This window comes from Mobula birostris, chromosome 4, assembly GCF_030028105.1.
Source record: "Mobula birostris isolate sMobBir1 chromosome 4, sMobBir1.hap1, whole genome shotgun sequence".
NCBI classification, from domain to species: domain Eukaryota; kingdom Metazoa; phylum Chordata; class Chondrichthyes; order Myliobatiformes; family Myliobatidae; genus Mobula; species Mobula birostris.
In genome coordinates, this window is record NC_092373.1 from 207,724,000 (window position 1) to 207,740,431 (window position 16,432).

Sequence of the window (16,432 nt, forward strand, 5' to 3'; positions counted from 1 at the left end):
GCACAGTCCAGGTAAACAGCTCACTGTCCTAGTGACAAGGCCTTGGTGTGGCAGGGTACTCATTAGCCTCATGGGCTGGGAGAAGAAGCTGAGTCCCGATGCTCCTGTTCCTCCCTCCTGAAGCTCAACTTGAACTTAAACTTGAAGTAATGAATGCACAGTTGCTCCTCGACAGTCCCCAGAGCAGTTGCAGAATCTCTGAAGAGTTTGGACAGTGCTGACACTCTCTGGAACCAGCTCATGCAGCGCTGTGGGATTGGGAACATCACGTTCTCAGGACTTTTCACTTTTCTCTTCATATGACCTCCTTTGCTTTGGACCTCGGTTCTCCAGATTTTCCAGGATTTGCCATGCAAACAGTATTCGGAGCAGATAATGGGTCTTGTGATGAAAAATTGATTGTTTCCTTCTTCCCTTTTTGTTCTTTTGCACTACTTATTTAATTTATTTAAATATTATATTATTGTACTTTATAGGTTTTTATCTATTGCAATGTACTGCTGCTACAAAATGATAACTTTTGTGACATTTGTCAGTGGTATTAAAACTGTTTGTGATTCTTCAGAAGCTGCCTGAGCTGCTGGGGTTCTCCTGCAGTTTGTTAGTTCCTCCATCTGCTATCCCTTGTTTCTCACTAAATACACCTCCAGCTTCTCTGCCAGGCTATTCTCCGTTATTCAAGCTAGCACATAATATCAAAGTGGATAGTAAAAGTTTTCTTCAAGTATGTTAAAAATAAAAGAGAAATAAGAGTGGATATAGGACCGCTAGAAAATGAGACAGGAAAAATAATGGAGGATAAGGAGATGGCTGATGGACTAAATGAGTATTTTGCATCAGTCTTCACTGTGGAAGACACGAGCAGTATGCCTGATGTTGTAATGTGTGGAAGAAGGGAAGTGGGTGCAGTTACTGTTACAAGAGAGGAAGTGCTCAAAAATCTGAAAGACCTAAAGGTACATAGGTCACCCAGACCAGATGAACTACACCTTAGGGTTCTGAAAGAGGAAGTGTTAGAGATTGTGGTAGCATTAGAAATGATCTTTCAAAAATCATTGGACTCTGGCATAGTGCCAGAGGACTGGAAAATTGCAAATGCTACTCCACTCTTTAAGAAAGGAGGAAGACAGCAGAAAGGAAATTATAGACCAGTTAGCCTGACCTCAGAGGTTGAGAAGATGTTAGAGTCAATTGTTAAGGATGAGGTGATGGAGTACTTGGTGACACAGGACAAGATAGTACAAAGTCAGCAGGGTTTCCTTCAGGGAAAATCCTGCCTCAAGAACCTGTTGGAATTCTTTGAGGAGATTACATGTAGGATAGATAAAGGGGATGCAGTGGATGTTGTATATTTGGACTTTCAGAAAGCCTTTGACAAGGTGCCACACATGAGGCTGCTTACCAAGTTCAGAGCCCATGGTATCACAGGAAAGTTCCTAACATGGTTAGAGCATTGGCTGATTGGTAGGAGGTAGTGAGTGGGAATAAAAGGATCCATTTCTGTTTGGCTGCCAGGACTAGTGGTGTTCTGCAGGGGTTGGTGTTGGGACCACTTCCTTTTATGCTGTATGTAAATGATTTAGATGATGAAGTAGATGGCTTTGTTGCCAAGTTTACAGATGATACAAAGATTGGTGGAGAGGCAGGTAGTATTGACGAAACAGGTAGGATGCAGAAGGACTTAGACAGATTAGGAGAATTGGTAAGAGAGTGGCAAATGAAATACAATGCTGGAAAATGCATGGTCTTGCACCTTGGTAGTTAAATACATGTGGGGACTATTTTCTAAATGGGGAGAAAATCCAGGAATCTGAGATGCAGAGTGACTTGGGAGTCCTCGTGCAGAACACCCTGAAAGTTAACTTGCAGGTTGAGTCGGTGGTGAGGAAGGCAAATGCCGTGTTAGCATTCATTTCAAGAGGTCTAGAATACAAGAGCAAGGATGTGAAGCTGAGACTTTAAAAGGCACTGGTGAGGCCTCACCTTGAGTATTGTGAACAGTTTTGGGCTCATCATCTTAGAAAAGATGTGGTGGCAGTGGAGAGGGTCCAGAGGAGGTTCACAAGGATGATTTCAGGAATGAAAGGGTTATCATATGAGGAGCGTTTGATGGCTCTGGGTCTGTACTCACTGGAATTCAGAAGGATGAGGGGGGATCTAATTGAAACCTTTTGAATGTTGAAAGGCCTAGACAGACTAGATGTGGAAAGGATGTTTCCCATGGTGGGAGAGTCTAGGACAAGAGGGAACAGCCTCAGGATAGAGGGGTGCCCTTTCAAAACAGAGATGCAGAGAAATTTCTTTAGCCAAAGGCTGGCGAATTTGTGGAATTTGTTGCCACAGGCAGCTGTGGAGGCCAGGTTGTTGGGTGTATTTAAGTAAGAGATTGATAGGTTCTTGATTGGACATGGCAACAAAGGTTATGGGGAGAAGGCCGGGAACTGGGGTTGAGGAGGAGATTTAAAAAAAAGATCGGCCATTATTGAATGGTGGGGCAGACTGGATGGGCCAGATGGCCTAATTCTGCTCCTATGTCTTTTGGTTTTCAGGTTATAAATCTCCCATCTCACTGAAGACCTCACTGGTTGTTTTCTTTGACTGTTTCTCACAGTTTGCTCTCGTTCTCTCTTTCATCAGTGGTCTGACTTTTAAGACCAATCTGCAGAATCTCACTGCTTTTTGTAGAAAGTGTAATTTCTCCTCTAATCCTACAGTGGGACGCTCTTCCTGTTACGTGAGTGTATCTGAAAGAGATGTGTCTGTTTCAGGTTGAACTATTCTCTTAGATCATGCCACTGCCTGCCCACTTTGGATAAGTGTCGTTCTCAGTCTACGAAAGGCTGCCTGTCCCCTCGACTTTACACAAAGTTCAGAACCCTGCCTCTAGTCTGAACGACGTTATGTTCAGGCTTCCTGGTAAATTCTGTAATAATGTGGTCTCCTGGGATGACCACATTATATGGGTGTAAATTAACCTTTAGCATACTGCTCTAGAAATGCACGGATTCCTGGGAAGTAGATGAGATGGAGTCATAGAGTAATGCAACATGCAGAGAGGCCATTTGGCCCAACCAGTCCATGCTGACCATGGTGCCTTCTCAGGTAGCCTCAATTTCCTGCGTTCAGCCCATATCCTTCCAAGCCCATCCGTCCAAGTGCTTCTCAAATGATATTTCTCAGTCCACGTTTCCAGCTGGTCAGTATCTTGCAGAATCCTTTGACAATGTTGTCAGTTTCCACATGTCCACCATTTTTTTTGTGTCGTCGGCAAACTTGCTAATCAGCTGTCTTTCTGTATCACAAACAGCAAAGATCCCAGTACACATCCGTCCGGAACCCCACCAGTCACTGACCTCAGCCAGGTCAGAGATCACAAACAGCAGCAATCTAGTATGAATCCATGGGGAGCACCACCTGTCAGAGTATTATCAGAAGTAGCAGTGACCCCAGTACAGATCCTGGTGGAACACCACCAGTCAGAGATCTCCAATCACAGTAATATCACAAACAGCAGAGATCTAGTATGAATCCGTGGGGAGCACCACCTGTCAGAGATCTCCAGTCAGAGTAAGAGTCCACCATCACTGGCCTCTGTCTCCTGTTCCCAAGCCTTTCAACCTGGTCTCTCACGTCTGTTGGAAGTTAACAAACTAAGGTTTTACAGAGCTGCAACGTTAGCTCCTGGCTCTTGAACTCAGGCCCCTGACTAATGAAGACCATCATTCAACATATCTCTTTAACCACCATGTCAGCCTGTGCCAATTCCTCTTACCTTTGATGAAAAGAGCTGTGAAGACTTTAAGTAAGGCTGACATTTTTAGGGAACGTTGGCTCTAGTGGGATATTTAGACCCTGGTTAAGAAAAGGAAGGAGCTGCACGGCAGGTCGGAGTGAATGAGCTACTTGAGGAAAATCAGGAGGGCTAAATGAAGGCTGAAGGTTGCTGTAGCAGACAAGGTGAAAGAGAATCCTTTTAAATCAATCGGTTTAAATTAATCTAAAAACTAATAGAAGGCAACTAAAAAGCCAAAAGGAAAGAAAAGATGAAATATAAAGGTAGCTAGCCAGCAATATTCAACAGGTTATCAAAAGTATTTTCACATATATAAAGAGTAAAAGAGAGCTGAGAATCGATATCAGACTGCTAGAAAATGATGAAAAAGTAGTAATGGGAGATAGATAAATGGTGGACGAACAGAATAAGTGTTTTGCATCAGTCTTCGCTGTGGAAGACACTCGGTATGGAGAAGGTGAATTATCTGAAGGTAGATAAGTCACCAGGAGTAGACGGTGTACACTCCAAGGTCCTGAAAGAGGTGGCTGAAGAGATTGCAGAAACGTTAGTAATAATCTTTCAAGAATCAATAGATTCTGGAGTGTTTCCAGAAGACTGTAAAATTGCAAATGGCACTCCACTCTTGAAGAGTGAGGTAGAAAAAAGGAAATTATAGACTAATTAGTCTGACTTCAGTGGCTGGAAAGATGTTGGAGTCCATTTTTAATGAGGTTTTGGGGTACTTAGAGGCACATGATAAGAGAGCTCAAGGTAAAAGGATCTTTAGGGGCAAGTGATCATAATATAGAATTAAACCTGAAATTTAAGAGAAGGAAAGTCAAATGTATCAGTATTACAGTAGAGTAAAGAGAATTACAGAGGCATGAGAGAGGAGCTGGCCAGAATTAAGAAGGTAAAGATAGAAAGTAAGCTAGACAATAATATTAAAGAGGATACCAAAAGTCTTTTCAGATACATAAATTGTAAAAGAGAGGAGAGAGTGGATATTGGATGATGGGAAAACGATGCTGGAGAGGTAATAATGGGTAACAAGGAAATGGTGGAGGAACTGAAGAAGTATTGTGTATCAGTTTTCACTGTGCAAAACACTAGCAATATGTGGAAGTGCCAGGTGTCAGGGGTCATGACGTGTGTGAAGTTACCATTACTAGGGAGAAGGTTCTTGGGAAGCTGAAAGGTCTGAAGGTAGGTAAGTGAGCTGGACCAGATGGTGTACACACCAGGGTTCTGAAAGGGGTGGCTGAAGAGATGGTGGAGGCGTTAGTAATGGTCTTTCAAGAATCACTGGATCCTGGAATGGTTCCAGAAGATTGGAAATTTGCAAATGTCACTCCACTCTTGAAGAATGGAGGGAGGCAGAAGATAGGAAATTATAGGCCAGTTAGTCAGACCTCAGTGGTTGGGAATATGTTGGAGTCAATTGTTAGTGGTTTTGGGGTACTTGGAGGCACATGATAAAATAGGCTGTAGTCAGCATGGGAAATCTTACCTGGCAAATCTGTAGGAACTCCTTGAAGAAATAATAAGCAGGATAGACAAAGGAGAATTGGATGATGTTGTGTACTTGGATTTTCAGAGAGGCAATGACAAGGTGCCATACACGAGTCTGCTTAAGATACAAGCCCATGATATTACAGAAAAGACTCTAGCATATCAAGCAGTGGCTGATTAGCAGGAAGCAAGGAGTGGGAATAAAGGGAGCCTGGCTGCTGGTGTTTAGTGGTGTTGCACAGGGGTCTGTGGTGGGACCAGTTGTCATTGATTTGGATGATGGAATTGATGGCTTTTTTGCAAGTTTGCAGAAGATAGGTGGAGGAGCAGGTAGTTTTGAGGAAACAGAGAGACTATGGAAGGACTTAGACAGATTAGGACAGTGGTCCCCAGCCACCGGGCCGCAAAGCATGTGCTACCGGGCCGTGAGGAAACGATATGAGTCAGTTGCACCTTTCCTCATTCCCTGTCACGCACTGTTGAACTTTAACATGGGGTTGCCAACTGTCCCGTATTTGCCCAAAAAATAACCTACCAAATCATACCAAACACATAAAACCTAAAATAACACTAACATATAGTAAAAGCAGGAATGATATGATAAGTACACAGCCTATATAAAGTAGAAATAATGTATGTACAGTGTAATCGGGAAGATTAAGCCAAAACCGATTTGTGGGAAAAAATCGGCACATACGCACATGCGCACATCACATGCACACGTCACATATGTGCACACAGGTGCCCGTGCAAGGCTTCATGATCATGGTAGTCTTACAGGGTAAACACAGGTGTCCCGTATTTGACTGCTACTTTTTGTCTTTTGAAAGTTGGCAACCCTAACTGTAAAAGACATATTAAGGTGAGTTTAACCGTACTTGAACCCTCCCCCCCCCCCCCCCCCCGGTCAGCTGGTCCACAAGAATATTGTCAATATTAAACCAGTCTGCGGTGCAAAAAAGGTTGAGGAACCCTGGATTAGAAACATAGAATAGTACAGCACAGTACCGGCCCTTCGGCCCACAATGTTGTGCTGACCCTCAAACACTGCCTCCCATATAAGCCCCCACCTTAAATTCCTCCATATACCTGTCTAGTAGTCTCTTAAACTTCACTAGTGTATCTGCCTCCACCACTGACTCAGGCAGTGCATTCCACGCACCAACCACTCTCTGAGTAAAAAACCTTCCTCTAATATCCCCTTTGAACTTCCCACCCCTTACCTTAAAGCCATGTCCTCTTGTATTGAGCAGTGGTGCCCTGGGGAAGAGGCGCTGGCTATCCACTCTATCTATTCCTCTTAATATCTTGTACACCTTTATTAGGAGAATGGGCAAAGAAGTGGCAGATGGAATGTTGGGAAGTGTATGGTCATGCACTTGGGTAGAAGAAATAAAAGCGTAGACTATTTTCTAAGTGGTGCAAAACAACAAAAATCTGAGGCGCAAAGGCATTTGGGAGTCTTTGTGCAGGATTCCATAAAAGTTAATTTGTGGGTTGAGTCTATGGTGAGGAAGGTAACTGCAATGTTAGCATTCAATTCAGGAGTACTAGACTATAAAAGCAAGGGTGTAATGCTGAGAAATTATAAAGCACTGGTGAGGCCTCACTTGGAGTATTGTGGGCAGTTTTAGGCCCCTTATCGTAGAAAGGATGTGCTGAAACTGGCGAGGGTTCAGAGGAGGATCACGAAGATGATGCTGGGATTAAACGGCTTGTCACGTGAAGAGCGTCTGATAGCTCTGGCCCTGTATTCACTGAAATTCAGAAGAATGAGGGGTGACATGGTGAAAGGCCTTGATAGACTTCCCTGTGGTGGGGGAACCTAGACAAGCGGACACAGTCTCAGAATAGAGGAGTGTCCTGTTAGAACGGAGATGAGGAGGAATTCATCTCTTATCTGTGGAATTCTCTACTCAATGAAGTAGTGAAGGCTACCTCAGTAAATATATTTAAGACAAAGTTGGATAGATTTTTGCATAGTAGGGGAAATAAGGGTTATGGGGAAAAGACAGGTAAGTGGAGATGAGTCCATGGCCAGATCAGCCATGATCGTATTGAATGCAGAGCAGGCTCGACGGGTCAGATGGCCGACTCCTGCTCCTATTTATTTATGTTCTTTTGTAATTTCTTTGGTGAATCTGTGGAGATCTTTGCCACAGGCAGCTGTGGATGTCAAGTCTTTATGTATATTTAAGGCAGAGGTTGATAGATCCTTGATTGGCCAGGGCATGAAGGGATATGTGGAGAAGGCAGGAGATTGGGGCTGAGAGGAAAAATGGATTAGCCATAAGATATAGGAGCATAATTAGGCCACTATCAATTCTATCAATTTTTGCCTTAATTGTACCGAAAAACTTGGCCTCCACAATGTTTGTGGCAACGAATTCCGCAAATTCACCACTCTCTGACTAAAGAGATTCCTCCTGATCTCTGTTCTAAAAGGATGCCCCTCTATTCTGAGGCAGTGTCCTCCGGCCTGAGATTCTCCCACCATAGGAAACATCCTCTCCACATCCACTGTATCAAGGCCTTTCACCATTCGATAGGTTTCAATGAGGTTACCCCTCATTCTTCTGAATTTTTGTGGGTAAAGGCCCAGAGCCATCAGATGCTCCTCACATGACAAGCCTTTCAATCCCAGAATAATTTTATGAACCTCCTTTGAAACCTCTCCAATGTTAGCACATCCTTTCTTAGATAAGGGACCCAAAACTGCTCACAGTACTGCAAGTAGGACTTACCATTGCTTTATAAAGCTTCAACAAAAAGCTTCATCCTTGCTTTTATATTTTAGTCCTCTTGAAATGAATGCTAACATTGTATTTGCCTTCCTCACCACAGACTCACCTGCAAATTAACTTTCAGGGAATCCTGCACAAGGACTCCCAACTCCCATTATGCCTCAGATTTTTGGCTTTTATATCTTTTACCAAAGTGTTTGACCACACACTTTCCAAAATTCCATCTGCCACTTTTTTGCCCACCAACCGTACATGGTGTGACAGCCACACCACAATCCCCTCTGTCTGTGTAACCATTAGACCCCATCATAGACTGCACAGTCCCCTCTGTCAGTGTTTCTATCACACCACATCAGTGCCTGTGCATATCCCTTCTGTCAGTATGACCATTACACCCCATGGCGGACTGTACACAGTACCCTTTGTTAGTGTGACAATCGCATCCTCTGTCAGTGTGACCGTTGCACCCCATCACTGACTGTACACAGCTCCCTCTGTCAGTGTGACCGTCGCACCCCATCACTGACTGTACACAGCTCCCTGTCAGTGTGACCGTCGCACCCCATCACTGACTGTACACAGCTCCCTGTCAGTGTGACCGTCGCACCCCATCACTGACTGTACACAGCTCCCTGTCAGTGTGACCGTCGCACCCCATCACTGACTGTACACAGCTCCCTGTCAGTGTGACCGTCGCACCCCATCACTGACTGTACACAGCTCCCTGTCAGTGTGACCGTCGCACCCCATCACTGACTGTACACAGCTCCCTGTCAGTGTGACCGTCGCACCCCATCACTGACTGTACACAGCTCCCTGTCAGTGTGACCGTCGCACCCCATCACTGACTGTACACAGCTCCCTGTCAGTGTGACCGTCGCACCCCATCACTGACTGTACACAGCTCCCTGTCAGTGTGACCGTCGCACCCCATCACTGACTGTACACAGCTCCCTGTCAGTGTGACCGTCGCACCCCATCACTGACTGTACACAGCTCCCTGTCAGTGTGACCGTCGCACCCCATCACTGACTGTACACAGCTCCCTGTCAGTGTGACCGTCGCACCCCATCACTGACTGTACACAGCTCCCTGTCAGTGTGACCGTCGCACCCCATCACTGACTGTACACAGCTCCCTGTCAGTGTGACCGTCGCACCCCATCACTGACTGTACACAGCTCCCTGTCAGTGTGACCGTCGCACCCCATCACTGACTGTACACAGCTCCCTGTCAGTGTGACCGTCGCACCCCATCACTGACTGTACACAGCTCCCTGTCAGTGTGACCGTCGCACCCCATCACTGACTGTACACAGCTCCCTGTCAGTGTGACCGTCGCACCCCATCACTGACTGTACACAGCTCCCTGTCAGTGTGACCGTCGCACCCCATCACTGACTGTACACAGCTCCCTGTCAGTGTGACCGTCGCACCCCATCACTGACTGTACACAGCTCCCTGTCAGTGTGACCGTCGCACCCCATCACTGACTGTACACAGCTCCCTGTCAGTGTGACCGTCGCACCCCATCACTGACTGTACACAGCTCCCTGTCAGTGTGACCGTCGCACCCCATCACTGACTGTACACAGCTCCCTGTCAGTGTGACCGTCGCACCCCATCACTGACTGTACACAGCTCCCTGTCAGTGTGACCGTCGCACCCCATCACTGACTGTACACAGCTCCCTGTCAGTGTGACCGTCGCACCCCATCACTGACTGTACACAGCTCCCTGTCAGTGTGACCGTCGCACCCCATCACTGACTGTACACAGCCCCCTGTCAGTGTGACCGTCGCACCCCATCACTGACTGTACACAGCTCCCTCTGTCAGTGTGACTGTCACAATCACTCTCTTGACTGTACACAGTTCTCTCTGTCATTGTAATTGTCACACCCCATCACCGACTGTACATAGTCCCTGCTGTCAGTGTGACCATCGCTCCCATTCTCTGACTGTACACTGGGAGAACGTGGTAGGATTGTGTAGAGGGTGCTTCAGTGTGTTGCAGATGTGATGGGATGGTGTGGAGGGAGTTTCACTCTGTGTCCGACCCCAGGAGAGTGTGTTGGGATGGTGTAGATAGAGCCCCACTGTGTCTGACCTTCAGAGTGCATCATATGATGCTGTGGAGGGAGCTTCACTCTGTGTCTGACCCTGGGAATGTGTGATGGGACCGTGAGGAGGGAACTTCACCCTGCGTCTGACCCCAGGATTATGTGATGCGACGGTGTGGAGGGAGCTTCACTCCGTGTCTGAACCCAGGAGTGTGTGATGGAGTTGTGTAGTCAGAGCTTCACTCTGTTTCTGACCCCGGGTGTGTTTGATGAGACTGTGTGGAGGGTGATTCACCCTGTGCCTGACCCAGGGAGTGTGTGATGGGATGGTGTGGAGGGAGCTTCCCTCTGTGCCTGACCCTGGGACAGTGAGGAGGTAGTTTCACTTTGTGTCTGATCCTGTATGAGGGCAGTGGTGGGTGATGTGGGGTTCCAGTCTGGGATGGGTGTGGGTGTGGATGAGAGTGACGGGGACGTTCCGGAGGGGGAGGGTTGTGCCTGTGCTGTGGTAGAGTCCTGGGGTCAGGCTGACGGATGTTACAGACTGCAGTGCAATGTAAGCCCTCTGGATGTGGCCCATTGTTGAGACGAGGGGGTGGGGCAGCGAGCAGACAGCCTGCCTCTCTGCTGCCATGCAGTGTTGCTAGGTTACAGCAGCACGGTGCTGGCCCCCTGGGGGAGTGAGCGGTGAAGAGGGTGGGGAGGTGCCCCAGCTGCCATGCGTCGGTAGGGAGAGAGGGCTGACGTCAGCATCCGTGGAGGGGTGTGGGCAGCGGAGGGTAAGAGCGGGGAGCGCTGTTCGCTGGTGTGGAGACTGTATTCTGCATGTCTGCAGTGGCTGTCCCTTCTCCATTGCTGCACCCACTGTGTGTGGCTGTGTGCAGGTAACAGCTGTCGCAGCCCCTCGCATTCAACTGACAACATCTCTCTGTCTTTTGCATAATGATGAGGCAGACTCCGGCCGCGAGAAAGGTACTGACAGAGCCTCCTTCCCTGTCTCTGCATGCTTCGCTCCCTGACACTGTTTATCCTGTGATCCCCTACCTCAGTTCCAGAGATTCCCAGTTCCTTTTCCCCCCTTTCCCGAGGTTAAATGATAAATACAGTTAGTGATACTGTGTTTGTGAAGCGCTTTCTTCCTGTGTGTAGCTCACGGTTGTTGTGAGGATGTCTGGGTCAGTACTGGTCTTGGCTTCTCTGTGTTACGTCTGCCTCTGCCAGGAGTGAGTGAGTGAGTGTGTGTGTGTGTGTGAGAGAGAGTGAGAGAGAAAGATTCATTCCCCAGTGAAGGTGTGTGTGAGCGTGTCCTTGTGCAGTGCACGTGAGTCTGCCCTCCCTGTGCCTGGGTTGACTGTGGCCGTCTGAGCTGTGTGTGTGCGGGCGAGTGCGCAGTTTGTCCGTGCCCCGCAGTGCAATCCTGTGCTGCGTTTGTGGGCACATCCGGGGCTCCGGGGCACAGCGGCGCAGGGGGATGGAAGTTCAAATGGCCGTTGATGACAGGTGTAGGTATCCGATAGAAGCAGGGATGAGCCCGTCGTGTAAGCATCTGAGAGTGCCGGTCAGCAACAGCAGCAGCACAGAGAGGTTCGCTCATCAGCTCAGCTCAGCTCAGCTCAGGGCAGGGCAGGGCAGGATTGCTGTGGCAAGGGAATACCGCGTCTGTCCCAGCTGGGCGTGAATGACAAGCTGTTCCCGGCTGAGCAGACAGCTAAATGGGGAAGAGCTGAAAGCTGTGAGATGGGAACTTGGAGGGTTTGGTGGGCTGAGGGTGTGGGAGTCATTTGGTGGGCTGAACCCTGGCCTGGATGAGACTGCTCTTTGAGATGAAGTTAGACTGTGTTAACACCGTGAAACATTGAACAGTACAGGCCCTTCAGCCCATCATGTTGTGCTGACCCTTTAACCTACTGCTAGATCAATCTAACCCTTCCCTCCTGCATCACCCTTGATTTCTCTACCATTCAGATACAGTGGAGTCAGGCCCTTACGGCCCTTTGAGCCTTGCCTCACAGCAACCCACTGATTTTACCCGAAGCTAATCACAGGACAATGTACATTAACTTATTCACCGGTATGTCTTCGAACTGCAGGCACTAACTGGAGCAGCCAGGGGAAACCCTTGCACTCTCAAGAAGAACATACAAACTTCTTATAGAGAATGCTGAAATTGAACTCCAAGCTGTGAAGCCCTGAGCTGTAATGAGAATCAGAAATCTGGTGTATTATCGCCGGTGTTTGTCGTGAAATTTGTTAACTAGCAGCAGCAGCTGCCTCATCCATGAGCCTCTTAAATATCCCTGGTGTGAACACTGGGACAAAGTATGCATTGAGCTCCCGTTCCCCATTAGTATTTTCCCAAAGCTGCCCAATATCCACTCTTCCCTCTCTTTGTATATCTAGACCATAGAACACAACAGCACAGTACATGTACTTCAGCCCATGATAGAATGGCGGAGCAGACTTGATAGGCTGAATGGCCGAATTGTCTTCTGGTTTTATTGGGAATTGGTCATGCAATCTGCTCTCGGTTCACAGAACAGTATTGATTATCAGGCGGAGTTTAATCCTGATATCCGTGAACTGATGTACTTTGGAAGGTTGCAGTTAATGGGTGGCTCTGGGGATCACTAACATCAGAGGGAGATATCAATTACATGATAATCATGAAATATTGAATCAAAATCAGGGCTATTATCGCTGACATTTTGTGAAATTAGTTTTGTAGTAGAAGTACAGTCAGTAGAGTACAATGCATCAGATATACCGTTTATAAATAATACAAAAAGGAGCAATGAAATAGTGAGATAATGCAACACAAAGTGCTGGAGGAACTTGGCAGGCCAGGCGGCATCTTTGGAGAAGATTTCAGGCTGAGACGTCAATGATACTCTTTTCCATAGATGCTGCCTGGCTGACTGAATTCCTCCAGCAGTTTGTGTGTGTGTTGCTTGGATTTCCAGCATCTGCAGATTTTCTTTTGTTTTTGAGTGAGAGAGTGTTCATGGGTTTATTGTCCATTCAGAAATTTGGCGGTGTAGGGGAAGAGGCTGTTCCTCAAACTTAGAGTGGGTGTTGTCAGGCTCCTGTACCTCCTCAACGATGGACACCACTTTTTTGATGATCATGCAAGCAGATAGATCATGCAAGATGATCGCAGTACATATGTAGAAATTTGGTAGTCTGGTGACAGAGCAAATATCAAAGTCCTAATGAAATACAGGCACAGTCTTGGCCTCTTCATACTGGCCACAACATTTTGGGCCCAGGGTAAACCTTGAAAGGTGTTGCCACCCAGGGACTTGAAATGACCCACTGTTACAAGTGATGATCCCTCAATAAGGACTTGACGTTGTAGGTTTGGTGTTTCTGCTGCTGTTTGGTGAGGAGGCGATGGTTGTTTCTGGAGTTGTTAGTGTTTCAGGTGGGGTGTTTTGAGGAGGGCTGTGCATTTGGGAAAGATTCCTAGAGGTTCTTTCTATTGGGTGGATGTGTACTATTGGGGTGGGACATATGTGTGGTTTGAGTGTTATGTGACTGGGTGTGCAACCTCTTTGTGTGTCTGTGTGTATGTTGACTGACTAGGGTGTGTGACTGGAGGGTGTTCTGTGACTGGGGTGTGTTGTGTTGGAATACCATGGGCTCTTAACTTGGTAAGCAGCCTCATGTGTGGCACCTTGTCAAAGGCCTTCTGAAAGTCCACATATGCAACATCCACAGCATCCCCTTTATCTATCCTACTTGTAATCTCCTCAAAGAATTACAACAGGATCGTCAAGCAGGATTTTCCCTTAATCTTGTTCTATGTCACCAAGTACTCCATTACCTCATGCTTAACAATTGATTCATAACATCTTCCTAACCACTGAGGTCAGGCCAACTGGTCTATAATTTGCTTTCTGCTGCCTTCCTACTTTCTTAAAGAGTGGAGTGACATTTGCAATTTTCCAGTCCTCTGGCACTTTGCCAGAGTCCAATGATTTTTGAAAGATCATTTCTAATGCTACCACAATCTCTAACGCTAATTCTTTCAGAACCCAAGGGTGCAGTTCATCTGGTCCGGGTGACTTGTGTACCTTTTAGGTCTTTCAAGTTTTTGAGCACCTTCTCTCTTGTAACAATAACTGCAGCCACTTTGCTGGAAGAAATAAACGGGCAGATTATTATTTAGATGGAGAGAGAATTCAAGATGCAGAGGTGCAAAGGGACTTGGGAGTCCTTGTGCAGGATACCCTAAAAGTTAACCTCCAGGTTGAGTTGGTTGTGAAAAAGGCGAATGCAATGTTGGCATTCATTTCTAGATGAATAGAATATAAGAGCAGGGATGTGATGTTGAGGCTCTATAAGGCACTCATGAGACCACACTTGGAGAATTGTGTGCAGTTTTGGGCTCCTTATTTTAGAAAGGATATACTGACATTGGAGAGTAGATTATCACGAGAATAATTCCAGGAATGAGAGGGTTACCCTATGAGGAACGTCTGGCAGCTCTTGGGCTGTATTCCCTGGAGTTCAGGAGAATAGGGGGGATCTTATAGAAACATTCCAAATGTTAAAAGGCCTGAACAGATTAGACATGGCAAAGTTATTTGCCATGGCAGGGGATTGTAGGACAAGAGGGCACGACTTCAGGATTGAAGGACGTCCTTTTAGAACAGAGATGAGGAGAAATTACTTCAGTCAGACGTTGGTAAATCTGTGGAATCTGTTGCCACGAGCGGCTGTGGAGGCCAAGTCATTGGGTGCATTTAAGGCAGAGATAGATAGGTTTTTGATTAGCCAGGGCATTAAAGGGTAAGGGGGGGCAAGCAGGGGAGTGGGTATGACTGGATGAAGTGGATCATCCCATGATTGAATGGCGGAGCAGACTCAATGGGCTGAATGGTCTACCTCTGCTCCTAAATCTTATGGTCACTTCTATTCCTTCACACACGACAACATCAGACATACTGCTAATGTCTTCCATAGTGAAGATTGGTGCAAAATACTCATTTAGTTCATCAGCCATCTCCTTGTCCCCTGTTATTATTTCTCCTGCCTCATTTTCTAGCGGTCCTATATCCACTCTCATTTCTCTTTTAATTTCAACATACTTGAAAAATCTTTTACTATCTACTTTGATATTATTTTGGTAGCTTGCTTTCATATTTCATCGTTTCCCTTCTAGTGAAATTTTTGGTTGGTCTCTGTAAGTTTTTAAAAACTTCCCAATATCTGTCTTCCCACTAATTTTTATGTTGTTGTATGCCCTCTCTTTTGCTTTTACAATAGCTTTGACTTCCCGTGTCAGCTACCGTTATACTATTTTACCATTTGAGTATTCCTTCATTTTTGGAATACACATGTCCTGCATCTTCCTCATTTTTCCCAGAAACTCACACCATTGCTACTCGGCTGACATCCCTGCCAGCAGCTCCTTCCAATTTACTTCGGCCAACTCCTCTCTCATACCTCTGTAATTTCCCTTACCCCACTGAAATACTGCTACATCAGACTTTACTTTCTCCCTATCAAATTTCAAGTTGAACACAATCATATTGTGATCACTGGTTCCTAAGGGTTCTTTTACCTTAAACTCCCTAATCGTCTCAGGTTCATTACATAATACCTAATCCAGTATAGCTGATCCACTTGTAGGCTCAGCGACAAACTGCTCTAAAAAGCCACCTCTTAGGCATTCAACAAACTCACTCTCTTGAGATCCATTACCAACCTGATTTTTACCAATGGACCTGCATGTTGAAATCTCCCATAACTACCATAAGATTACCATTTTGCCTCGCCCTTTGTATTTCCTGTTGTGTGTTGTGTGACTGGGGTGTGTTGAGTGACTGGGCTGTGTGTGTGAGTGTGTGAGAGAGAGAAACTGGGTGTGTGTGTGTGTTTGTGAGAGAGAGAAACTGGGTGTGTGTGTGTGTTTGTGAGAGAGAGAAACTGGGTGTGTGTGTGTGTTTGTGAGAGAGAAACTGGGTGTGTGTGTGTGAGAGAGAGAGAGAAAAACTGGGTGTGTGTACTGATATACACAGTTGACTTGTCCCAGTGTGAGCTGTGAGTGCTGTGTGGAGTGGTGTGGCCAGGTTGTCCCTCACTGTTAGATCCTTCACTGCTGTCTGCTGTCTGACCCTGTATACTGACATGCAACTCCACACTAACCTATGATGCTGTTCTCTCTCTGTTTCTGCTCCCGTTCTGTTTGGCCGATGCTACTGCTGCTTGTGTCTTCTCTCGCCTCCTCTGCTCCCTCTGGCTGTGATGCAGCAACCCGTTCGACGCACTAAGGTGAGCCGTGGTCACAGCGTGCGGGATCGGGATCTCCACTGTACCCACAGCACCCAGCAATCCA

The 16,432-nt window shown here is 46.5% G+C and overlaps 1 protein-coding gene across 3 annotated transcripts in view; it reads left to right on the plus strand.

Annotated features, from left to right (window-relative positions):
* LOC140196914 (dynactin subunit 1-like) overlaps positions 1-16,432 on the plus strand; it is a 379,455-nt gene that overhangs the window by 217,113 nt on the left and 145,910 nt on the right. The gene's annotated exons all lie outside the window — the stretch shown is intronic.